The sequence below is a fragment of the Condylura cristata genome, unplaced genomic scaffold (assembly GCF_000260355.1).
Source record: "Condylura cristata isolate star-nosed mole 26May11 unplaced genomic scaffold, ConCri1.0 scaffold00005, whole genome shotgun sequence".
Classification (NCBI taxonomy): domain Eukaryota; kingdom Metazoa; phylum Chordata; class Mammalia; order Eulipotyphla; family Talpidae; genus Condylura; species Condylura cristata.
In genome coordinates this window covers 48,013,591-48,039,076 of record NW_004567106.1, presented here as the reverse complement: position 1 = coordinate 48,039,076, position 25,486 = coordinate 48,013,591, and the positions used below count along the sequence as shown (strand labels likewise).

General features: G+C 38.7%; 1 protein-coding gene and 1 pseudogene across 3 annotated transcripts in view; both read left to right on the top strand.

Moving 5' to 3' along the window:
* Positions 1-3,429: 3,429 nt before the first annotated feature.
* Positions 3,430-25,486, top strand: part of IMMP2L (IMP2 inner mitochondrial membrane peptidase-like (S. cerevisiae)) — a 729,327-nt gene continuing 707,270 nt past the window's right edge. For 2 of the 3 annotated variants that reach the window (XM_012721038.1, XM_004676950.2), the window contains exons 1-2: positions 3,430-3,478; positions 4,000-4,072. The gene's annotated coding sequence lies outside the window, so the exon portion shown is untranslated. Of the gene's footprint in view, positions 3,479-3,836; positions 3,905-3,999; positions 4,073-25,486 lie in introns of those variants that run through there. The other variant, XM_012721037.1, reaches the window with a different exon arrangement.
* On the top strand, positions 17,528-18,391 carry LOC101620759 (annotated as a pseudogene).

The following is a 25,486-nucleotide window of genomic DNA, read 5'->3' as shown; positions in this document are numbered from 1 at the left end:
AATAACTTTATGCCAATATTCTGTTTTTCCAGATAGCACAATTTATATTCAGAATTTCCCAAAATGTTTGAAATGAAGAATATAAATGAATCTCAAATGTTTTCATATGTATTTAATCAATTTCATCAGAGTTGCTGTAGAAAAAGCTTTGAAAAATTTTTAGAAATGTGTTGGTTTGATATGAGCTGTCAAATTTGAGGCTTACTTTTGAATAAGTGAAGATTTTTAATTTCAGATGTTAGCAGATTGGTGAGGGAATATATGATATTGAAAAACATGAAATGAAAAGTGCTCTTTAATATCAATTCTCAAAGAAAGGTCTCAGGACCCTTACAGTTTACTCAGATTCTTTTACAGAGTTTGCAAGTTCTTCCCTTTTTCAATACAAACTTGTATGAAGGCCAGATTTCTTTGTTATATTTGCTATAACAACATATTACAACAGACTGAATATAGAAACAGAATGTGAGAATTCAGCTGTCTCTTCAATCAGATAGTAAAGAGATTTTACAAAAAAAATTTAAAAGACCACCTCTCACTTTTTAAAAAAAACTAATTACACAAAATTTATGGTAATAACTAATGGGTAAATTATTTTTAAAATGATTTTTAAATGTAATTTCCCCCATTGTATTTACTTATTTAAAGATTTATTTGTTTTTGCATGCAAGAGCCAGAGGTACAGGGTGGTAAGAGCATACACTAGAGGTGGAGTGGGGAGCAGAACAGGCAGATTGAAGAAGTACACTGCTGAGGGAGCAGCTGGGCGAGACAGGAGCGGTCTGCTGCGCCATGTGGGTCACCTCCCTGGCTGGGGATTGAACTCATGCTGTAGTGGCTGCTAATTCATAGTGTTGACACTTAGCCCTTTTCACCACTAGGGGAGACCCCTATTTTAATTTTTTTTTATTTTAATTTTTAATAATAAATATGAAAGAACATTGACAGCCCTCACAAAAAGTTCTTTAAAGTTGTTTATCATTTTTAAGAATGTAAAATGATGATGAGACCAAAATGTTTGAGAACTTTTACTTTACAATATCTTGCAGTTTGTTTTCTAATTGTAAGTATGTATGGATATGAATAGATTTAAAAAATGTATTCATAGAATTTATAAACATTATTTCGAGTTAATTTTGTTTAGAGGTCATGTTGAGTATTAGACATAATGTCCTGCCATAATTTAATGTTGTGCCTTATTCATTTTCTCCCTGATTATTTTAATGATACATGGAAGGCTACTCCAATATAAAAAACCCTCATGTTCTAATTGTACACATAAGCCAAATATTCAATTAGAATTTAATTGATGAAATTGAAGAAAATGGGATGTCTGAAGATTTACTACCACATTATTTTTAACAGTCTATTTTAAAACATTTTCAGTTTACAGCAAAATTGAGCAGAAAATATAGAGTTCCTACATACTCTTGACCTCATACTTGCTCATCCTCCCCCACCATCAACTTCTTTGCACCAAAGTGGCACATTTGTTAGAACCAGGGTTCATTCTTGGTGTTGTACATTCTGTATAACCACATGTATCACCCTGATAGTATCATTGAGATTTTCACTACCTTAAAAATCTGTGCTTTGCCTGTTCTTTCCTCACTTTCTACTAAAACTTGGCAACTACAGATCTTTTAACCTTCTCCATAGTTTTAGAATGTGATGTGTGGAATCACATAGCATGTAACCTTTTCATATTAGCTCAGCTTCTTTCTAAGTGCATTTGCTATTTAGTCACAAAGTCATGTCAGATTTAGCAACTCTCAGTAGTTTATTTGCCTCCTATTAAAAGCGAAGAAGTCACACATGCCTGCCTTTATTGTTTACCCATGCACATTCTATCCCAGACTATCAATTGCAAGTGGCCAGAAACTCCATCTATTTAATTTGGGGTGACAGTGCCAATAGAGCCCAGTTTCATTTACAAAGATGGTCCCACTGCTACTTGATGAGGGTGGTTCCTTTCAGTTAGGGCTTTGAAATTAAAACCTTAACCACAGCAGAAAAGAGGTTACTCTGCAGTAATTATTTCAGTGACAAGTATAGAAACAAAACAAAACAAAACAAAAACAAACCCAAACTGGCACATTTTCCATTCACAGGGGAGCAATTTATTGTCTTCGGTAGACTCTAGGAGTTCCAGTTAACAGGTCCAGTTATCAGTTATTAAGTCTTCGAGTAGGTTCTTAAACCTTTAGAATTTATTTTAAACCAAAGTAGGAGAGCACCTGGAATTCATGCTTGTAGTAAACGATTGGAAGAAGCAGACTAGTTTGTCAATATTCTGAAAGATAGTAAGGACAGACATAATAAGAAGCATAGTCGGGGGAAGAGGTTTTATTTTATTTTAAAGATGTGTTTAATTTATGCATTCAGAGTTGGGGTACAGGGCATGAGAGAATTCAGAGGCAGAGTGGGGAGCAGAACAGGCAGACCGACTGACATACACTGTTGAGGGGAACAGCAAGCAGGTCAGGAGAGTTCTGCCACACCATGTGGGTCACCTCCCTGGCTGATGGAATCCAACTCCAGCTGCAGTGGCATTGGCTGCTGATAGATTCATAGTGTTGCACTTTAACCCCTTTTGCCACCAGGGAGGGGCGGGAAGAGTTTTTAAAAAGAGATAGAAATAGTTTATGTCTGTCTGGTAAGTCTGGGTTCACTTTCTTTGTAGGTAATGAGAACCCTGTTTAGAGCTTGAATCACTGGAGGCTTAGGCATGAAATTCCAGATTCTTCAAAGAAAACCAGGATTATTCCTTTTTTTTAATTCATACGTATAGAGCTGGGGTACAGGCCAGAGATGCGGAGGGTGAGAGGATTCACCAGAGACAGAGTGGGGAGCAGAACAGGCAGATCAACTAAGTACACCGCTGAGGGGAGCGGCGGGCTGGTCAGGAGACATCTGCCTAGCCATGTTTAGCTCCTTCGGGGCAGGCGGGGATCGAACTCTTGCGGAAGTGGCTTAAGCCTCCTAGTGCTGTGCTTTAACTCGCTGCGCCACCAGGGAGGGCCGGATTATTCCTTTTGTGTTGCCTAAAAACAGCAAAAGTGAATAGCTTTCTTCCGTAAAGGGAAACACACACACACACACAAACACACAATAATTAAGGGGTGTCCAGTGGGGGGAGAGTTCACAAGGAGCTTTGCCATTCTCCCTGCTGGGATGCTTTTGCCGACCAGTGAAAAGAGGGGAGGCACATTTTCATAAATTTTCAGCTATTGCTTGCTCTCTTGGCCATTCGTAAGGTGCTGCGCTTGAGAATGTGTCCCCAACTATGACTTGCTAAAAGTGTCATTTTGATCCGTTGCAGACTTGATCTAGGCCAGGTTTTGAGCTCAGCCGCGACAGGCGCAGGGGTGGGGGCGGAGCTTCGCGGGCTCCCGCGCGCTGGGGGCAGGGGCGGGGCTTGCCGCCGGCAAAGGGCGGAGCCTGCGCGGGGACTTCCCCTGGCTGAACGGCAAACCGGGTGCGGAGGGCGGGCGCCGTGGGGCGGTGGGGGGCCGTGGGGCTGTGTGGCAGTGGGGGATGGGCGGGCGCTCTGCCTCCGATCTCGGTGGACCCCTGGACTTGGGTCCTTTCAGGGGAGTCGGCCCCAGGCGGGGCCGGCGTCTCTGGGAGGCGGAGGGCTCCTCGGCCGGAGCTGGTGGCGAGCATGTTGCGTGCGCGTGTTTATCTGAGGCCCGCGCGGCTGTGGCGCTCACTGCTCCTGCCTCCTCAGCCTCCACAGCCTCCTCCTCTCGGCGGGCCGGGTGGGAAACCTACGTCTAGCGGCAGAGCCGACTGGGCTCGGGGCCGATGCGTTCCTCCCTGTCGAGCTGGCGCCCCCAGAGCGTTCCCTCATCTCGCCCACCTCAAAGGGGGACCCCAGCCCTGGCCAGAGGGAGCGCCGTGGGTACAGCCGCTGGCTGGAGGCGTTGGGCAGTGGCGGGAGTGCCTAGGTTCGAACCCCAGGGTTTTAAAACACATGTCTGTCATTTTCACTTTTAGGGTTTTGGCCAAATTGGGCAAGGGCACAAAATAACCACTTACCCCTTCTCACCGAGGAAGCACGGGAGAAAGGGTAAGTAAGGAATGGTCAGGGGTGGACCGAGCCGGGGCACTCCTGAGAGCCAGAGTGAGAGACTGAGTCAGGGAGAGTCTAGATCCAGAGCTGCCCCTTTGGGCGCTTGGGGCCTGTCAGCCACTGCCTTAGGAGCCTGAGCCCACCCACGGGTCACACAGGCAGACCTCAAGCCCTAGTCCTTCCAGCCCACCTCCATCCTGGAGGAGGCTGGGAGATGGACAGTTGGCATCTGTTCCTTTTAGCCAGTTGACCAGGCAGAAAACTCATTACCCTTCACCTTTTTGTTGACTTGGACTGTTCTGGTACTTGTGCCTCCAGAGGGGCCATATCCGTCAGCTAGCTTGGATTCATTTCATAGACTAGTATTAATGGTGGCCCAGCTTGATAACGAACAGGAATCCCTCCAAAGGATCTTGCCTAGGGGACTCAGAAAAAACCCTTTAGGCATAAAGTTAATAGCACTGTCATGCCGTGAAGTTCCTTGAGTATTGTCTCAAATTTATAGAGAGAGGAAGATATTTTGACAGATACCTATACACCACCAACATTGTATCCACTTCTAAAAAACTGCTGAACAGCTGTAGTTGACAGTGATTTTTAGGTGTGGTCTCTTACATTGGTTCTTCTTGGATTTCTGCCCCATGTCTTCCCTGACACTGCACTCCCCTTCCTCTTTACAGGGGCTAAATGTAGTATATCTTGTCTCAGAAGTTTGTGAACACGTTAGTTACAAGCAAGAAAATAGTAGAACACGTTCTTGGATACTGCATAGGAAAACTAGAATTATCCTCTAGGGACATCTTGACTTTGCGGTTCTTTGAACCTGCTTTCTTACCATGTACAAGTTGCAGATGACCACATAGTTTAATGTGTGAAAACCAGAAAGAAAATAATTTATTGATGAAAGGTTTACTCATTGATTTAGCAGATATATACTTATCTTTCCCCCAGTAAAGTGCTGAGCACTTTGATTCATTGGGATAGTGAGAATGAGACTGTTGGAAATGGCTGTTTTGGAACAGGCCTGGCGACAGTTTTCTGTGGCTTAAAAAAATTGTTATTGTAACCCATCCTCCCTATATTGTTGATATTAGTGGCCTGTAGTTCTGTACAGTGTTGAGGAAGAAAAGTGTTATGTTTTGGCCTTTCTGTAGTAAGACTTTCAATAATGACTGAACATGGTGATTTCTGTCCTCTAATAAAGGTTATAGTCATTTTCCCATGTAATAAAGCTATCAGTTTAATAATTTGATGAAGATAATTATTGTAGTGTTTCATAAAAGCAGCTCAAGACTAGAAAACATGGAGAGTATTGAAGTTGATATATGCAGGACAATAAATACTAGACCATCACTTGCATAGATTTCTGTACATTTAATCTTGTTTTTTTGTTAATGTGAAAAAAGGTATCTTTTCTGGTTATAAAGTTTATAAAAGGTGTAAGGAGTTACTTAAAATTGACTCTTAGAGGGATATAAAAGGTAGGTGAAACTCCTATGAATACACTCTCAACTCACTGTAATTTGTGTTTACTTCAACTTTTTGTTACATACATGGAACATTTTATATATGTATGTGTGTGTATGTGTACATCTCTTATTATTTGTTAAAATTATTATATTTTTGGTTATTTATCCCTGCTCCTTGTTTCACTCCAAATCTTAAAGATGAAGTATATAATATTTTAGACATGGACTTAAATCCTGACTCTTACTTTTTGTTAGCTGCCACTTTGGGCTAGTTAAAATTTCTTTAATCCTGAACTTCTTTCAAATCAGAACAATGATTTATATTAAAAAGAATGCATAAAAAACAGGACCTAGCATAGAGATACTAACTGCGGATTTCCTTCCCTATTTCTCTATCTGGTCACCTACCATTTTCTTTTGATCTTCCACTTGATTGTGGAAAGTTATCAAGTGCTTCTTAAAGGTGCTGAGCCTCTGAGTATTGGTGTCAATATCACATTTTATATCTGATTCTAGAATTTCTGGTATAAGAATTGACAACCTATGTGGCTCAGATTTCTCCTATTAAATCATTCCACAACCCTGCCTAAGGAGTGTCAGTTTGGAAAATGAAGGAAAAGAGTTTCTGTAATGTGTTTAAAATGCTCTGACATTGTTCCCAAAGTGAGAAAGACATACTATCACATTTAGCTGAGTGCTTAAACTTAGGATTTCTATTTCAGAAACGTCTTGGTTTATAAGAATTACAATAAAAATGCTGATGCTTCATGTCCAAAATGTCATGAGTTTGCCAAGTTGTGGGTTTAATATACAGCTAAACTGTGTGTTTAGTGTATCTAATACTTCTATGGAAGCCAAGACAGACAAATCCACAGACATCTGATTTCACACCAGACATCCGGTTTCACTTTGCTAAGGAGTGTGTTTTGTCAGTAGATTATAGGCATATTAGCTATACCCCTGTAGTTTATGGCATTTCTGTCATAAGCTCTGGTTTGTAGGATTTAGTATGATGTTGTATTCAAATCATAGCACACTGTAATTGAACACCTGGTCAGATTACTACATTGCTTACAGGTGTCTTCTAGTGTCATTGTTAAGCTTTTTTTTTTTTTTTTTAAAGATTTATTTATTTATTTGTGCATACAGAACTGGGGTACAGGCCAGAGGCTCAGGGGCGGTGAGAGGCTTCACCAGAGACAGAGTGGGGAGCAGAACAGGCAGATCGACGAAGTACACTGCTGAGGGGAGCAGCGGGCGGGTCAGGAGAGGTCTGGCTCGCCATGTAGTCTCCTCCGGGGCAGGCGGGAATCGAACTCCTGCGGAAGTGGCTTCAGATTCTCAGTGCTGCTCTTTAACCTGCTGCGCCACCAGGGAGGGCCCATCATTGTTAAGCTTTTATCCTTGGTGATTTTTTTTTTTTTCTGGGTGAAAAATATTCTTAAAGCAAAAGCCTCTCTTAAGAACCCAACAATTTAATTTCAGGTTCATTTTTTTTTGGTCATGTTGAATAAAATAACAAGTACAATATTGTTTTCTAGGGCAATACTCCACTCTTTTTCTACTCATTGTGTATTCATTATTTATTAGTGGCACTATCAATTCTAACCAACATTTATAGTTGTGTTTTGGAGAATTATGAATTCTGAGTCCTAACCAAAAATGACTGGATCATGTACCATCTCATTTTGAAGTACTCGGGGGTATAGAAATTCTCTGGCTGTCATTCCTGCATTCTGGGACAGACTGTCATTGCTTAGCTATGTGAACTTGAATATGAAGTCCTCATGGGGCAATTCTTCATGATTACTGTGAGATACAGTGAGTATTTGTAAGTTAGCATAATAAATGGTATAAAATACTAGTTTCATTTTCTTTCCTTTAGATCTTTTTCCTAAGAATAAAGACCCTTTTTCTCACTTATAATCCAAGCTAACCCTTTAGCCATAAGGACTCATGGTTCCAGCTGAGGGGAATGATAGCTCATTGAATCTGTCATTTAGTGGGGGGAGTGGGAAAGGGGTATGGATTATAATGGCAAAGAGGAGGATTGTTGAACTGAGAGAGGAAGGTGCCAAACTTTTGTTTGGTACATGAACTTAGGTCCATGAATTACTTGACTCATAGAACCACCTTTACCTCTGGCTTCTCTGTAATCATTTGCCAGCTGCTCCATTGGACACTCTTGCCTCTTATTGCTTACCTAGTCTAATGATTAATGCTTTTTAATTTGTCATTTGATACTATCTGAATAGCCATGAATTTTTTTTTAATGGGTGGGGCCTCAATAGTAGAGGCTTATAGTTCCTTAAGATCTTACTTTTTTTCTTTTCTATACTCAAAGTCCAGGTGAATTTTTTCCCTTTCACTAACATTTTTTTTTTTTTAACCGTGTACTACTTGCATCGAGCTATTTGTTTAAGATACAAGGATGAAAAGTCACTGTCCTTGATTAATGAAGGAACTAGTAGACTAGGACGACAATAGACATCTTAATAACTAGAATATCATGTGCTATTTGCCATGATGGAGATATACGTAAGTGCAGAGGAAGCCTAGCCAAAGCCCTACTCCTTGATGGGAATGCCAGCAATGGCTATGCTTGAGTTGAATCTTCAAAGCGAAGCAGGAGTGGGCAGGTTGATGAGAAGTCAGGAGCATTTTCAGGTGGAAATAGCATGAGTAGTTATATGGCATCATGTGAGCATAGTGGGTACTATATAGAGATTGTTATTTTAGCCTGAGAAGGGCAAAGTTAGGAGTGAAAGTATGGTGCACTTCCTGTGTCATGTATGGTAGGGAGCCACTGCGGAGTGAGTGACTGAAAAAATCACTGTCAAAGCAGTATGCTAGGAGGGGGTGTGTGGCAAGATAGGAGTCCAGAACAGATTGTGCATGGCTAAAAGCACATTGAATGTTCAGTCAGGGCTGGAAATAGTGGGAATAGAAGTGAAAATGGGTCAGAAAATTTATTTAGGAGGAGGGAACATTGGTTGGTCTTTGTAACTATTCAAATATATAAGCAATGGGAGAGTGAAGAGGCTAGGATGACTCCAGGTTTCTGGTTAGTGAGGGTGAAGAAAGAAGAAGCGTGTCTGAGGGGGGATGTGTTTAATATGCTTATAGGGCATGTCGTTGGTGAATTGGAGGCATCTGGAAGGCAGTTAGATATAGAATCTTGGAGCATTGCAGAGATGTGGAGGCTGGATGTACAATTTCTGACTGCTTACCATATGGAGAGTAGTTGAAGGTATGGGTAAAGATAAAAGTACTTAGAGTAACTGTATAGAAAGAGAAGCGAAAAGGGCTAAAAGTAAGCCTTAGAGAATATTGACATTTTAGAGACAAACCAAAGAAAAGAAGGCCTTAAGGATGCTGAAGAGGACTGAGAGAAAAGTAAGTGAACCTTTTCAGTCTTCGGCAGAGTTTCAAGAAGTAGAGCCCGTTAAAATTTAAAGCTCTGAATTACCTAGGATGATGAAGATAGTAAGATAGCTGTTGGATGTCATGTTTCACTGGAGTGGGCAGAATGCAACTGCTGCACGAGCAGGAGCTGAGGCGGCGAGGGAGTAGCTGCATATATATCTCGGGTCTCTCTGAGATTCTGACTTCATTGGTCTTCAGTACAAATTTGCCAAAGTTCTGGAAACATAGATATCTGACTATTAATCACTGTTCTTTCATTTTTAACACTTTCTTAGAATGAAAGTCAGGTTATAGCTTTGTTTGCCTAATCCTCCCTTAACAATTTTATGTCTGTCTTCACCCTCTTAATGTCCCATTTTTACTTTATTCTTTCTTGACCAAAGTTTCCCTGCTGTCTCCCTCTCAACATATGTAGCCTTTTTTTTTTTTGCATACATTGTTCTTTCACCTAATTAAGTTGTGAGATAAAAGGCCCCCTTTTAATGTAATAGTTGAAAAATTTCAAAGGAGTGTCTACTAGGAATCTAAGGGGAAATAACCAGGGACAAAGGTGATGGTAATGCTGCTTTTGAAGTTAGTGTGGGGTCCTCGGGTGCACTCTAGGAAAGGTTTCACCAGACCTCCCCTTTCAGCAGCACGCAGCGAGTTCCCCTGGCAGGTTTATTAGGGAAAAGGACAGAGGAGTAAAGGACTCTTGCATAGGCACAGTGGACAGGCAGAGCTGCCCCGGAAGGCAGAGAAAGAGATCTTCGTGGTTGCAGGCAGGTGACCTTAGGAGAGCTGCCTTAGCTGAGGGAGGTCAGTGCAGAGAAGTCCTGCTAGGTACAGGTCATGGGCAGGCAGGAGGCGGCTGCCCTGCAGAGGGAGAGAGTTGGTGGAGAGAAACACTTGCATAGGCAGTGGTGGCCAGAGGACTGCTGCCCCATGCTGGTGCAGAGACTGCCCTGGTAGAGTCCTTTTCTCTCTGGGAGGGGCTTACTCCTTTGTGGAGTGGCCTGTTTGCTGCTGATTTTGGACTGTGGAATCCTGAAGGGACTGGAGATCTCAAAGTGGGCCCAATCTCTGCATCTTTACCCTCAGTTTTGTGCTGTCAACATTCCCTATAGCAGTCCGATACAGGAGTCTGAGTCTGATAGAGTAGTCTCTATGACTGGGTTAATGGTAATGTTAGTTCTTTCTGCCCCCACCTCCTTTTCATGAGTCAGGTTTTAACCTTGTGATGGCTCCTTCAGATTTTCTATTTTCCCCCATCAATGGCACATGGGTGAATTGGTGGTAGGAAGTTCACAGGGATTACAACTGAGATGAAAAAAATGTACAGAATGAAGAATGATGTAAATATATATATATATATATATATATATACAAACCACAAACAAAAAATCATTTGATCAGCAGACAATAATATCTGCTATCTACAAGGCCCTGGATGCAAAGATATTTAAGATGAGAAGGATGAGAGAGAGATGAGAGAGATGGATATGTAAATAAATGGCTTGTGCAAAATGTCCTTTTATAGACAGAGTTCAAGAAAAGATGGACTTAAAAAGGACCTCTGTATTTGGGTGACCCTGAAAGTTTCACAAAGAAGGTGTTTACTTAAATCTGAAGTGGGGTTAAGGTATGTGGAGGTGAGATTCAGGGAGTGGAATCAGGAGTAAAATATTCTCTGCTGACCCCATGATTGCAATAGAATGGGCTTAAGTTTCCCATTTCTTCTTTTATGTTTCCTATGGTTTGATGGATCTTTGCCTTTCAGGGAGTTCTTAGGGATAAGGATGCTTCAGCTTTCACAGAGAGATACAAATTTCTCCATTTTCTTGAAAACTTTATGCTAATTTATTTTCATTAGATGGCCAAACAGAATTTCTGGGGTGCTGATATTTTTTTCAACGTGCCCAGGTATACTAATGGCATTCAGGGCCGAGAGTCACTAAGCTAAAACAGTGTAAAAGGAAACCATCTGGGATTTGGAGCTAACATTGTAGGTTAAATCCTTGTGACTGGGTCTTTTAATAGCCGTGTCCTTAGTTAAATTACTTTTTGAAGTTCATTATTCCTTGTACTGACTTTAAAGGATTGTGGTGGTATGTATGTAGGAAGGTAGAGTAACATGTAGGTGTGGTGTAACAGTGATTAATAGTGATATGTGCTTTTAACTCTCTCTGGACTAGTTAGGCCAAGAGCCAGCCACCTTGTCCTGCAAATAGGGACCATTTTATGAATTGAAATTTAAGCTTTAACCATCATGAGCTTTTTTGATGATATATCTCACCCAATTTAAGTAATATAAAATTGAAACCTAAAACAACAAACAAAAAAGCAAATCATTAAACAGTCAGCAGTGTGACTAATTAATTCTGTTTAAAGTTACATAAATGGTTATCCTGATTAGAATATTGTGACCGAATAATGACTGTAAAGTATATACATGTTCTCAGTGTCAATAATGTAATTGTTTAGCTTAAAAATGCAATTAATGTGTAAGGTTTTAATTTTTAAGATCTTTACTGTAAAAAAAGTCTTGCAGAAGATAACAAAAAATCTTGCAGAAGATAACAAAATACCATGGAGTACCACAATTCATTCATATTGCAAGTGCCACCTTGTCAAGTATCAGGACCTATGCTGTGTCTCTAGTGTGGGAAGCCTGGTATATTAGTGTTAGTGCTATAGCCACATAGGAATGATTATCCTTATGGCATTATAACTTACTTTACTTGATAAGTGATTGTGCTTAATGACAATGACACTGAACCTAAAACCAAGAGACTGGGTTCCAGACTTGGTTTCTCTATTCACTCCTACTGGGAGCAGTTAAGTCAGCTTCTCTGAGGCTCATATGTAAAGTTGGGATGTGTTAGTTCTCTGTTACTTCACAACATATCAAAAACATAGTTACTGGAAACAGTCATTATTAATTATCTCAGGGTAGTTGTGGGCCACTGTTGGGTGGTGCTGGCTGTCTCATGAGGTTGCTGTTCAATGTCAGCTGGAGGTATAGCTGGTGGAGGGCAGTTGGGCTGACTGTTAGGGCTGGGAAGTTGGTTCCTCTCCTTGAGGGGTTTTTCATGTGACTGTCCTCACACCATGAAACTGGCTTCCCCAGAGTACAATCAAGAAGACTTGGAAACTGCCACAGCTTTCATAACTTGTCTTTGGAAGTCACATAGTGTATTCCTGATGTCTTCTGTTGGTTTTACTGGCTGGCCCTGGCTGGCTGTGGGAGGGTATTACACACAGAACCTAGGCAAGAATCACTGGGAACCATCTTGAATGATTGGCTACCAGAGACAGTGATAACTTATATTTGGCATAGGGAAGCTTTTGGGTTTTATTTATTTATTTTTAAAGATTCATTTATCCATTCATACAGAACTGGGGTATCGGCCAGAGGTGTGGGGTGACAGGATTCACCAGAGACAGAGTGGGGAGCAGAATAGGCAGATTGACTGAAATACATTCCTGAGCAGAGCAGTGGACCAGACAGGAGAGGTCTGACTCTCCAGTTCACCAGCACCTTTGACATTTCATGATATTAAGTATTTGCTAACTGAATTGGATCATTGGTAGACACTAGCCTTTGTGCTTTTCTTGAAATTTTAGATGCTAAGGTTTGTTTTGTGCTCCAGTGCTGGTGGTGGTGAGTCCTGCCAGCATCATCTTTAATCCTATTTTATGAGTTTAATTTGCCACTAGAGCCTCTTATAACTATTTCACATTTGGGCCTGAGTTGCTTAGCCTAGCCTCCTTAATGACAAATACAATAAAGAAAAGCAAGGGGCCTCCAGGCTGGTGGAGTCTCAACAATGGCTTAAGTCTCAACACACGGAAGGTATCTGTTGCCACCACTGTAGCATGGGTTCCCTCCCTAGCCATGGAGCTGACTCCCATGGCACGGCAGACTTCTGACTCACCCAGTGCCCCCTCAGCAGTGTATTTCAGTAGATCTGCCTGTTCTGCTCCCTACTGTCTCTGGTTAATTCTGTCACCCTGCCCCATTTTTGTTTGCATAAAATTAAATAAATCTTAAAAAGAAAAGCAGGCAATAATCAAGCATGCACACACATACACATATACACACACATATCCCACAGTTATTACTGTCTGAAAATCTCATTTGTTTACTTTTGTAATTCAGTAATTATATTTTCATTTGGTAATGCATTTTTTAACTTACATTTTTTTTAAAAGCAGTTTTGTCGCGGGGATTACAATCGAGATGGAAAAAAATGTGCAAAATGATGTAAAAATAAACTCTAAAAAAACAGTTTTTTTAAAAGATTTATTTATGCATCCAAGAACTGGGGTACAGGCCAGAGATTTGGGGATTGAGAGGATTTGCCAGAGACAGAATGCAGAACAGAAAAGGTGGATTGACTGAAGTACACTGCTGAGGGGAAGCAGTGGGTGAGACAGAAGAGGCTTCTTGTGCCATATGGGTCACCTCCCTGACCTGGGGATGGAATTCGTGCTGCAGTGGCTGTGGAGAGCTTCACAGTGCTGCACTTTAACTCCTTGTGCCACCAGGGAAGCCCCTTGGCCTTTCTTTTTTTTTAAAGATTTACTTATTTATGCATACAGAACTGGGGTACAAGCCAAAGGGGCAACGGAGGCAAGAGGATTCACCAGAGTGAGAGTGGGGAGCAGAACAGGCAGATCGATGAAGTGTACTGCTGAGGGGAGCAGGAGGCGGGTCAGGAGAGGTCTGCTATGCCATGTAGATCACCTCCAGGGCGGGGATGGAAATCAAACTGAAGTGGCTGCGGTCAGCTTGCAGTGCTGTATCCTAACCTGTTGTGCCACCAGGGAGGGCTTGCCCCTTGACTTTTTAAATTAAGAATAGGCAGAAGAAAAAGGTGTACATATTTCTTCTATTTAATAAATAAAAATATTTAATCTTCATAAGTGTATCCAAAAGTTTATTCTAAGAGCTAGGTTTTTGTAGTGGCTCTTTGACTTAAAAACACTTTTATATATCTGTTAAAAAATGTTTGTAGCATTTACATTAACTTTTGAGAAATCATCTTGCTTGTAGCTGGAGTATGCCTTGTAAACTCATTGTCAGTTTCAGTTTTGGAATCATGTACAATAAAGACATTTTTTAAAAGAAGGGAAATGTTTGTAATAATACCATGTTTTTCATTTTAGGGTAATTTAATTTCATATGAGTTTCACATAGATCAATAAATTCAGATAATCTCAGAATTCTTTTCTCTTTTCCACTCTCTCTTAGGGATTTTTCTGCTGACTCCCTACTTTAGGAATTCTTTACTTCCTTGACCTCTGTCAGCTCTTCCTGTCTGTTGTCAGTACCTAATTTTCTCCTTGCTTTCAACTTAGTCTATCAGTGTTATACTACAGGATGAGCAGCTATAAGGAACAGAACAGGCATTTCAAGAAACTTCGACTGTGGAAAGAAGGGTTTCACTGATGGTTATGGTCGATGAATAAGGATCACTAATAATGGACATATAAAACATTTGGTAGGAAAAAAATAGAATTGCCACAGGTAATTTTTAGAATAGACTTAATTTTTTAGAGCAGATTTAAATTCACAACAAAATTGAGTAGAAAGCGCAGAGATTTTCCACTTGCACTCAGCCACTGTCCTGCTACATCATAATCTTATCTTAATCTTACTCTTAACATCACCCACCAGAAAGGTATTTTTGTTATAATTTATGCTGCTACCTCGACACATTATCCTCTTAAGTCCACAATTTACATTAGGGTACACCTTTGGCTATGTACATTCTATGGGTTTGATCAGATGTACAATGACCTGTGTCTACCATTACGTAATTCGGAGTAATTTCAATGCCTTAAAAAAAATCCACTGCTCGGGCCCTCCCTGGTGGCGCAGCGGGTTAAAACACAGCACTGAGAATCTAACAGCTGCTTCCGCATGAGTTGGATTCCCGCCTGCCCCAGAGGTGGCCACATGGCGTGGCAGACCTCTCCTGACCCTCCCGCTGCTCCCCTCAGCAGTGAACTTTGTCTATCTACCTGTTCTGTTCCCCACTCTGTCTCTGGTGAAGCCTCTCACTGCCCCTGAGCCTCTGGCCTTACCCCAGTTCTGTGTGCACAAATAAGTAAATCTTTAAAAAAAAAAAGAAATCCACTGCTCTTTGCTATTCATTCCTCTTGCCCCAACCCCTGGTGACTATGGTCATTTTACTATCTCCATTGTTTGCTCTTCTAAAATGTCATGTAGTTGGAATCAGAGTATGTAGCCTTTTTGCCATAAATTTTTAGCTTGCTTAATATAACAGGCTATTTATAAAGCATTTTGGTATTTTTCCAAGAACTGTTTGTTTAATAATGGCTTCAATAAGGGTTTTATTAGTGTCAGGCTTAAGTAACTAAATAATTGTTATTTTATTTTGTTGAATAATAACTGTTTAGTCATTATTATTATGTAAGGGTAGTTTGAAACTAATTAGCTTGTGTTTTTATGGTTCTTGGTTAAGAGGAGTAGTGTAGTCTGAACTTATGGGTGATGGCAACATATGTGAAGAGTAATCATTTCAGAAATGTCTGATATATATGACTGATGTTAGCACTGAAGGCATTACATTATATGTTAAAACTTAAAACATGTGGGCATTAAGTACATACTCTAGATGTTAAGGACAAAGTTCTAGGTGAGATTCTAGATGAAAATATGGGAGAGAGTTTTGAAAACTTTCATTCAAATACAAGATCTACCATCTGTAATGTGAACATGACTTTTTGTTTCTGAACATCATTTTCTTTTTGGAGAAATGGAAATAACATGTACTTCATAGGTTATTCTTGAAGGCTATATTAGCTGTTTGTAAGAATTCTATGCACATTTTCCCTCATAAATAATGAACTGATGAAAATTGGTTATAAATTAATAACCGATTATTGGTTAATTAGTTAAAATATATTACTTTCGTCAACTTTTTAATATTTTTTGTTTGGTATAAAAGTAATAAGGGAAATAATGCTTTTAAGACTGTGATACTGTTGAAAATCTTTTACTTAGTTGTATCTGAGAAAAATGACTACCTTTTTTATCTGAATATGTCACACTGATTAAGTCTGCTTGTTTCTTCTTATGAAAGGTATATAACTTGGGATATTCTGCTTGTTTGCTTGTCTACTAATCATATTTATTACCAAGTTGTCAGCTTGAGATATTAGTCCTCCTTCCAAACACATGAATTATATTGCCCCATTCTGTTATCAAGTCAGAGACACATTATTTCCTGTTTATGGTAAGGAAAGAAAAGATTCTGAAGCTCTTCTGACTAGTGTCTGTATTCTAGGATGATAGAAGCGGCTAGAGCAAGGTAGAGCTAGTTAGAAAGATTTTAGGGGAAGAGAATAAAGATAGTCTTACAGAATAGACATTGTGAGGCTGGTGATACATTAAATGTAATTCTAGTTTCACTCAAAATGTCTGCTAGTTTAAAATACTTAGAGGAAAGGTCAGCGCCATATTAACAGATTACAATTATAGAAAACTATCACACTTTTAAGTTGGAGAATGCCTGATGATGCAGAGTTTAAGATAAAACTGTAATAGTTATTCTGTCAGCACCATTGATGTCTTTGATCTATTGTAATTCCATCTGTTTTGTAACTCTACTAATTTAACCACTACTTCTGTTATTTTCAAAATATATCATAGTGCTAAAGACACTATGATGGAGTATTCAGTGGCAAAAGATGCAAAATTTACTGTTTGAGTACTACTCCTTAATGAGTAGGAAGTGGAAAGGAGTTGTCATCACCAAATTAGGAAGAATACAGATAATTCCTACTTATAATATTGAGACTACAGAGAAGAAAATTTAATAAATGTTCTAGAAAAGTGTGCAGAATATTTTTTCACTTTTAAAATGTGTTTGGAAAACTTTCCTTTGTAGCAACCAAATAAAATTTCAATTTCGAGAATTGGGCTAGGTTGATGAGAGACATGATATTATTCCCTTCCTACAATTAAGCTCGTATGGCCCAGGTTAAATGTACTGATATTCAGTGACCCTTACATTTTGTGAAATAAAACTGGGCATACTGATCCTGAAAGTAGAATAAAAAAGAGATACGATCCCTTTTTCTTTTTTAAATGGGGGAATTAGACAAATTATTTGGGTGGCACAAAGTTGAAGTCCAGTTTGTCTTTCTTGGATTTTATGATAATGACAATAAAGTTTAGAATGTCAACTCTGATCTTTTATCATCAGTAGTTTTTTACTTTGTCTAAATGGTTGTATAAAGATGATGAGAGACAATATATTTAATTTAATGGGGGAAAAGACCAATAAACACACAGATATGAAGATAGTTCATAAGAGAAATGCAAAATAAAACTTCAGTTAAGCCCCTCATTAAATAAAACTTGCCAAATGATGACAAAACAGGTTTTAAAAACAATTTGATATTGAGAGCACAGGAAAATAGTGTCATCATTGCTAATGAGATTGTAAACTGTCTAACTTTTACTGAGATCAATTTGGAAATAGTTATTAAAACTTAAAATACAACCTGCATTTCTCTGGCAAGTCTCAATCTGCACTGCAAAATGGGGTTTGTAAATGTTGTCAAGAATAAGGCTTATTTCAAGTGAAATTTAGAAGGATAGAGGGCAAAACTGATTACTATGCTCGAAAACACTTGGTAATCTAGAATAAGAATATGTTCATCACACTCAAATACAGGATGATAACTCGTGTAACCAACAGAGATATCATTTGTCAGATTGCTTATGCCCGTACAGAAGGAAATATGATACGAGCTTATGCTCATGAACTCCTCAAGTATGATATGAAGGTTGGTCTGACAAATTATTCTGCAGCATATTGTACTGGCCTGCTTCTGGCGTACAGGCTTCTCCCTAGGTTTGGAATGAACAAGATCTATGAAGGCCAAGTAGAGGTGACTGGAGATGAATACAACAGGAAAGCATTGATGGTCAACCAGGTACCTTTACTTGCTATTTGGATGCTGTACTTGCCAGAACTACTACAGGGAATAAGGTTTTTGGGGCCATGAAGGGAGCTGTGAATGGAGGCATGTTTATTCCTCACAGTACCAAACGAATCCCTGGTTATTCAGAAAGTAAAGAATTCCATGCTAAAGTACACTGGAATCACATCATGGGCCAGAATGTTGCAGATTTTGTGTGTTACTTTATGGAAGATGAAGATGTTTGTAAGAAACAATTCTCTCATTACATAAAGAACAATGTAACACTAGTCATGGAGAAGATGTATAAGAAAGCTCATACTGCTATACGAGAGAATCCAGTATATGAGAAGAAGCCTAAGAAAGAAGTTAAAAAGAAGAGGTAGAGCTGTCCCAAAATGTCTCTTGCCCAGAAGAAAGATGGGTAGCTCAGAAGAAGGCAAGCTTCCTCAGAGCTCAGAAGAGGGCTGCTGAGAGCTAATACACCAAACCATTTTTTAGTGGAAAATTTTAAGTAAAGACAATACAATAATAGAATTATTGAACAAGAAAAATAAAACCTTAAGATACACATCTATTTTGACTATAAAGATTTATCTTACAGATCTAGTACTTATGTGAAATAATGCTCATTTAAGAATATTTTGATTTTTTAAAAAAGATTTGTTTATTTATGCATACAGAACTGGGGTATAGGCCAGAAGTACAGGGGCAGTGAGAGGATTCATCAGAGACAGAGGGGGGCCAGGAGGTCTGTCGTACCATGTGGATCAACTCCGGGGTGGGGATCAAACTCATGATGAATTGGCCTTAGCTTCTTAGTGTTGTACTTTAACCTGCTGAGCCACCAAGGAGGGCCCAAGAATATTTTGACTTTTGAAAAAAAAAGAATACTTTGAATTTTGTATTATACACATACACAGAAATAAAAGGAAGAATACCTTACTCAAAATATATGTCTGTGCTATATTTAGGAAACTGAAAAATTAGGGAATAAAGAAATTAAGCAGACCGCTGATAAGGGATTATTCTCTAGAGTATGTAAAATCTATAACTCAACAACAGAACAAATAATCCAATTAAAAAATGAGTAAAAGATTTGAATTGATGCCTCTCCAAGAAGATATACCAATGACTGATAAGAACACAAAGCTTAAAATCACTTAATTGTTAGAGAAGAACAAACCAAAACCACAATGAGAAACTAGTATGTAACACAAGGATGGCCATTATTTAAAAAACAAAACAAAACAAAACCAAAAAACAGTGTAAATAAGTGGTGGTGAGGATGTGCAATAGTTGGAACCTTTGTACATTTTAGAATATAATATAATGTAGCTGGTTTGGAAAAGAGTTCATCAAAACTGAAAACAATTGTATATGACTCAGCAATTCCACTTTTCCAAAAGAGTAGAAAGCAGGATTTCTGAAATGCATATTTGAAGTAGTACTATTCACAAGAACCGAAAGATGGGAGTAAAATGGGTTCTTCTATGGATGGGTGAATAGGTGAATAAAGTGCAGTCTGATGTACATTCAGTAAAGTATTAATCAGTTCAAAAAAGGGAAGGAAATTCTGACACATGCCATAGGATAGGTGAGCCTCGAGGGCATTGTGCTGAGTAAAATAGTCACAAGAAGACTTACTGTGCAACTCCATTTACCTTATGTACCTAAGGTTGTTAAGTTTCTACAGACAGAATGATGAGTAAAGGTGTTGGGAAGTAGGAGGAGATGAGATGTTTAATTTGTAATGTTTGAAGTTTCAGGTTTGCAAAATGAAGAGCTCTGGAGATTGGTTGCACAACAATGTTAATATTCTTGGTGTTGAATTCTGCTTCTCTCAGAATGAGAAGGGCTTAGGTTTTTTGCATTTTTCTTACTTGTGTTTGTCTCACCCCTGACTTGGGTGTAGTCACTCGAGAGGCTACTTTAATACACCTGCTCTTTTGTTTCTTGCCAATTTTTTTGCCTATTTTCAGGATTGTCAGTTACTTTTTCTCTGTAAAGTCAGCCTACCTTATCCTTTTGTATGTGGAATGTAAATCTCCCCACCCAACTTTTTTTTTTTATCTTGTTCTGCTTCTATTGTAGTAAGTCTCAATCCTTTTGCCCTCTGCCCAGAGACCATCCCTTTTAAAGATTTTTTTCCAGCCAACAGAGCAGAATATGTTTAGTACACAAAGTGCTAAAAACGCTGTATTCCATTTTTTTCCCCTAAATAAATCAGTGTGCAATATAAATTCATTGGACCTTATTGATTTTTCTCTGTGACAGGTGAGGTATCTAATTTAGTTGTTTTGTTGATACTTCACTGTTTTGTCTCTTCATGCTGTAACCTTGTTTATCCAATCTTTGCATTAAAGAAATATGAACTGAATTCACAGAGTAGATAGGAACCATACTTAATTTTAAAGACAGAATTTGTCTTCCAGCCAGGTATTGGATTATTCACTTGTTTCCTTGACTCTGTCTTTCTCCCTAACCTAATTCTCAAGTGTTGCAGGCAATAGGTAAATAAGTAGTTAAGGGCCTCCCTAGTGACTCAACAGGTTAAAGCGAAGCACTAGAAGTTATCCCCAGCCACTGCAGCACTGAGTTCAATTCCTTGCCAGGGAGGTGACCCACATGATGTGGCAGACCTCTCCTGTCCTGCTCACTGCTCGCCTCAGCAGTGTATTTCAGCCTATCCGCCTGTTCTGCTCCCCACTTTGTCTCTGGTGATCTTCTTACTCCCTCACCCCCTTCACTTCTGGCTTGTACTCTAGTTATTGTATGCATAAATAAGTAAATCTTAAAAAAAGTAGTTAAAAGGGGGTGGAGGTAGATTTTGAATTAACTTGTCTTGCTACTTTTCCTTTCACTAGCAGGAAAAGAAGCCCGAGTAAAGTTTCTTTTGAAAATACTTCATCAGATTTGTCAAAGGGGAAAAATAAATTCTCAAGGATTGCTACTTGATTTTGGAATTTAAATAAATATGAGCAATGATTTATCTGAAGTGTTTCTCTCAGGGAATAGTTTGCCATATATAGCATCAGTTTGCCTATCATGTATTTTTAACAAGTATGATGGGATCTATAGGTAGAAGACTATATATTCTCAAAATTTAATACTATGGTAATATCAATTATCTACATTTTTTTAAAAAGATTTATTTATGCATACAGAGCTGGGGTATAGGTCAGAGGTGTAGGGGCAGTGAGAGGATTCACTAGAAACTGAGTGGGGAGCAGAACAGGCAGATCAGTGAAGTACACTGCTGAGGGGAGCAGCGGGCTGGTCAGGAGAGGTCTGCCGTGCCATGTGGATCACCTGCAGGGCAGGCGGGGATTGAACTCATGCAGAGGTGGTTTTATGCTTTAACCCACTGCGCCACTGGGGTGGGCCCATTTATCTACATTTTTGAATTTGTTTAAAGTATCTGAGTGTGGAGTCTGGTTGGCTAAAAAGCATGCTGTTGAAACTAGCACCTGGAGGTGATTAATCAAGGGTGGTTTTTGTTTCACAGGAAGTCTCATTTTTTTTTTTTTTTTGCATTGAAGAATTGGGGTGTTGGCCAGAGATATGGGATATTTGAGGATTCACCAGTGATTAGGAAGCACAGCAGGGAGATGTATTGCAATACACTACTGAGGGGAGCAGCAGGTGAGCAGAGATGTGTGTTGTATGTAGGTTAGCTCCCTGCCACTAAGACTCAGGTCTTGTAGTGATAACACTGAGACTTAACCTGCAGTCACAGGAAGTGAGTGGGGTACTGTGATAGTGGTTGGATTTGGAAAGTAGAATGCACTAATATGATTATGATTATTTAAGAGATAATGTAACCACTACAAAAAAGTAGTAGCTTAAAATTAATTGCAATTTTCATTTAAAAATATGGTTGATTTTTAAGTACTTTGTTCTGTATTTGCTTTTATATTTGCTGGAAATATTACACATGAAGATTTTGCTTTAAACAATAGAATGTTTTTCTAGTATTACCTAAATGTGGAAAATGTTACACTTTAAAGGTCAGATAGATTTTCTGGCATTTTCAATTTTACATTTTATACATACAGTTGAATTGGTTTAGCTCCTAGTTGAGCGTTTAAAGATCTGGGTAATAAACGTAGAGGAGAAATTGCATAAACGTAGAGGAGAAATTGCAAAAACATACAGGAGAAATTGCAAAAGGGCACAATGTTTTGGAATGTGCATGTCTTCCAGCTTTCCAAGAGGCAGTTCCAAGGACTACAAAGACAAAAGGATAAGTGCTTTCAATGCTTGTTAAGTTGAAAGACAACTCTAATTACATTTTTTGGATTAATTGATGTTGTCTATAGATTTGAGTGTTTTTTTTTCTTTTTGTACCTTTTCCCCATTTGAAAGCCTATTAGAAACAATTGAGATTTGATCATTTCCTTTTTATATTAGTGAATTAAATGAATTATGTACCCAGAAAATGTATACAGTTTGGTAATAGCAGTTATGAAATCAGTACCTCATGCTGCTCTGTGTTTTTTTGGGGAGTGATGAATTTTACTGGTAGTGGAAACTAACTGGGAGGCATGGAGCCATGTTCTAAGTGCACAGACCACTGTGTGAAATAATCTGGACTGAGCTTGTCATGCTAAAACTTTCCCTAGGTTAAATTACCACTTTTTAATTTAATTACTTGGGTAACAAAACACTTGACTAGGGAATGGTCTTTGGGTGATATTGTCATGTAGCAATAGCAAGTTTATTAGTAGCATCTTGTAAAACAGGACAAAAATAATGTAGGAATTCAGCGAGGTAATTAGAATAGCCAAAATGTTAAAATTTTAACATTTGATGTAGTAACATTATATTTTAGACAACACAACATGAGTATTCTTTAGTAGATTTGATGGAGGAAGGAATGCAGGGGAAGCATCAATCAGATTGAAATTTTTACTCATTGGCTTTACAGTTCCTTTTGTTTTCCCAGTATTTCTTTTACTGGTTAATGCTTCTATTAGAATTTGTAGATTTGATCATCAATTGTGAAAGAGTACTTTCGATTGCTTTTGTGAATGACAATTAGTTGCCTTTTAAAAAATGAAACAAAATCGGGACCTCCTTGGTGGCGCAGCGGGTTAAAGCACTGCACTGAGAATCTAAAGCTGCTTCCGCATGAGTTCCATTCCCGCCTGCCTCCTGCCCCGGAGGAGACCACATGGCGAGGCAGACCTCTCCTGACCCGCCCGCTGCTCCCCTCAGCAGTGTACTTCGTCGATCTGCCTGTTCTGCTCCCCACTCTGCCTCTGGTGAAGCCTCTCACCGCCCCTGAGCCTCTGGCCTGTACCCCAGTTCTGTATGTACAAATAAATAAATCTTTAAAAAAAAAAAAAAAATGAAACAAAATCTTAGTCTCCTGGTAAGTTTTTTAATGTGCCTCTTTATTTGCATTGAAGTAACTCTGAAAATGTACATTACTATGAGCATGATTTTGGTAAAGGAAAAATACTATTACCTACCTCTCAATTCTAAAACTGACCTTTCAGCTGTGATTTTTTATCAGTGGTCTTTTTGCTTGGTATGTAGGAAAAGGTTAAATTACCACTTCTTAATTTAATTATTTGGGTAACAAAACACTTGACTAGGGAAACAGTCTTTGGGTGATATTGTCTAATCTGTGCAGAACAAAACTATATTAGTTTTAGAAAAACGTTTTCCTTTTTAGAAACTGATAGATGTTAATTTAAATTGCTTTAAATTTTTTATTGACTCATTTTTTTTTAATAGCTTGTGTGTTCCCTATAATCTATTAAAATTGTTCCTAGGCTTTCTCAGCCACTTAATGTAACAACCATTGCTATGTTTCCTAATATCATTTGATGATTAGACAATAATTATACCTTACTTAAAAACTGGAAAGATTAGGAAATCATTCTCAGGGCTATTAAGCTGTTGATTTTGTTAGAAAAAGTCTTTTTGGTGACCAGTATGAAAGTAATTTCTTCTTATTGGTGCTTAATTGCAAATGAAGTTACACTTATCTTTCCTGGTGAAAGCAGGGATATGCTAAAACTTTTTTATTTGTCTGGCTCTCCAAATAGCTATCCTGTGCTATCTAACCAATTATTTTTGTTATCTTATACTTGACATGTGTTTGTTAAATGAGCGCAGGTGTGAAATAAAGATCAGAGAAGAAACTGTTATCACTAGAACTTTTTTTTTTTTTTTTTTTTGTATTTTAACCATGAAACAGAAATCAGTAATGCTCTTGGCACACAGTTGTGATGATGATGATGATGAGACATACCAGGAAACACAGGTAATTATTTTTAGTAGAGGGAAAAAGGTGGCATTCCTTCATTCTGATGTGGAAGCCTATGGCCAGAAATGAGACTCACAGAATCACAGTTTGAACAAAGCACCTTAGAGGTAAATCTATTCACATAGGTAAAAGGAATTACCTAGTCATTGACAGCCAGAATTTGTAGCCAAGCCTTCTGGTTTCTAATTGGTATTGAACTTGGGAAGAGCAGGAAGGTTTAGCTCTAGAATAGGAAGGATACTTGGTTCTTTGGGAATGACACTGCACGGAGGCACTATCAAATGAAATGGCTGGCTCTCCAAATAGCCAGCTCTGGCTAGGAGTAAGGGCTCAGATCTCTGCTTGTTTTATACCTATTCCGTTTGGCCCTGCATTCTTTGGGAATAAAATGCTATACTAGGGGGATCATAGGATTTTATAGAACACATAGAAGGGTCATGTAATTTGGATTTAGAGAGTCAAGGTATACTTCCTAGTGAAAGGACATCTGAACAATCTGCAGGATGTATAAAAGTTGACTAAGGCAGAGAAATATGGAAAGCGTACTGAAAACAGAAGGGAGAACATATATAAAGTCCCAGATACATGGAAAATCTTGGCACATTCCAGAAAATACTGGAGCATAATATGCTAGTAAAAGAGACACATTGATTAGACTAGAGACCTAGTTAGTTTCCCTTTATGCTAAATCTGAAAGACTTATGCAATAGTAAATGGAGATGTTGAAGGACGGACACTGTGGGGTATTGGCAGGGGTGATTTTGTGGAGCGTGAGTGAAACACATTCACATATGTAGGAGCAAAAATGTAAACCCAAAATGCAAAATAAATAAAACAAAGGGAGGGAAAAAAGAGGGCGAAAGAAAACACTAGGATGTGTCCCATATGTTTATGGAATAAACTGTGATAGTGGTTTCATGGGTATAAATATCTCTAAGCTCAGAAAGTTGTATACGTTGAATAGATCTAGCTTTTTGGATGTCAGTTATACCACAATAGTGATTTTTTTCTTTTTTTTAAAGATGATGAGTGAACTGCCATGGTGAGCAGTCCAGGGTAACTGTGAACTGTCCATTACAAGAGTTCATATGAGAGTTAATAGCTCTTTTAGTACCACTAAAATTAAAAAATAATAATTGAATTGGTCCATCTTCCTCCAATCAAGTCAGTGTCTGTTTAATTCTGTCCTGTTTAGACTTTAAGTGTTTGGTGGGCAAGGGCCGTTTCTCCCCCTTTATGCCTACACATAATATCCACTTATATATATATGTATGTATATATATATATATATATATA